Source organism: Astatotilapia calliptera, chromosome 7 (assembly GCF_964374335.1).
Source record: "Astatotilapia calliptera chromosome 7, fAstCal68.1, whole genome shotgun sequence".
Lineage (NCBI taxonomy): Eukaryota > Metazoa > Chordata > Actinopteri > Cichliformes > Cichlidae > Astatotilapia > Astatotilapia calliptera.
The window spans coordinates 14,659,218-14,660,730 of record NC_137428.1 but is presented as its reverse complement, the minus strand read 5'-3'; the positions used below and the strand labels follow the sequence as shown (position 1 = coordinate 14,660,730).

The 1,513-nt window shown below is 40.4% G+C and overlaps 1 long non-coding RNA gene across 1 annotated transcript; it reads left to right on the top strand.

The window, feature by feature from the left end:
• The first annotated feature begins 243 nt into the window (after positions 1–243).
• Positions 244–744, top strand: LOC113025424 (uncharacterized). The gene is made up of 2 exons (XR_003272791.2): positions 244–388; positions 487–744. It is a non-coding gene; the product is annotated as an uncharacterized LOC113025424 (long non-coding RNA).
• Positions 745–1,513: the final 769 nt, after the last annotated feature.

Here is a 1,513-nt window from a genome sequence, read left to right as displayed (position 1 = left end):
ATTGGAGGTGCAAACTGACAAACTTTGCATGGGATTCAAAGTACTGTAAGGGATGCTGAGCCCACAAATGTAGAGAAAACTGATCCAGTTCTTTCTAATGAAGAGGACACACTTGTTCTTGTTGTGGACAGTGGATCAGCTCTAGTAGAACCAGCATCTACTGCATCAGAAGGTATCAAATAAGGCTTAAAGAAGTCTTTGTCAAAGACAGATAATGATGATGATTATGTTACATGGTGTCAGGCTGGCGTCTGGTTCCTGGTCCCCGCTTCGATCTCCACACCTGCTCATCATCACTCACCTGCTGCTCATCATTCATGATTGCTCCTGCCATTATTTAAGGCCACACTGGAGTGCTGGTTTTTGCTGGGTTGTTGTACTCACCTTGGTTAGTGTAGCGCCAACTCGCTTTGTGAATCATATCGTATCTCATTATGTTTCCTGGTTTTCCTAATGAACGTTTCTATTCTCTGTACTGACCCTTAGACACTGAGTGAGTGTGACTGAGTCACAGACTGTGTGAAGAGGAGTGTCCTGGACCTGCCCCTGGATTTGTGTTAGAGTCCTGCCTGACATCTGTGACAACATAGTCTTTGAAATTGTGTAACTTATTTTTTAAAGAACACCTTCGTATGCCATATTGTTTATATTTATTAGTTGTTTAGTCAGTGGACTGAATGTTACACAGAAAGTTACCACCAGAGCTCTTCTTTGTAACACTTGAAATAAACACACTTAAAAGTACTGTGTGATTACTGTTCTAACTGTTCTCTGTAATATTTGAAAAAATGTTTCAGTATTTTAGACTTCTTTTTTTTCTTTTTTCCTTCTTTTTTTTTTTTTTTTTTTTTTTTTGAATAATGAGGACAAAAGTAAGCCGGATTATGTGAGCCATTGAAAACCAAGGAAAAACCGAAAGCAGATGATTTTTATCTGCATTACACCTTTTAAACAACAGGGCCCTGAGGATTAGGATAGGCCAACAGTCCTTTTAGGCATTCTAGGTCACTGACTGGAGCACCAGTACAGAAGAGTTGAACAAGGCTTTGCTGTATAGTGTTCCAGGAAATGAAGTTATTCATGCCAGTCAGTTCAGTTAGTCGGTCAACCATTAAAGTTGGTTTGAGAGCAAGTGAACTTGATTTATGGAATGTCTGATCCCAGGAGAAGGGTAGATCTTAGATTTGAACCTTTAGATTTGAACCTTAATTGCACACGCACACACCACTTGAAGAACCAAACAGAACAACATAATCTGCAAAAAGCAAAGGTAAAATCCTGTAGCCACTAAAGTGGAGACCCTCCACCTGGTTACATCTGGCTACATCTAGATATTCTGTTCACAAAACCTATGAACAGAGTCAGTGACCAAGGGCAGCCCTGGTGGAGTCTAGCATTAACCGGAAAACAAGTCTAACCTCCACAGTATACCCACATGAACCCGGTAAAACTACTTCTCCAAGTCCACAAAACATATGTAGACTTTTTTACAGGTTGGGCAAACCCCCCTACA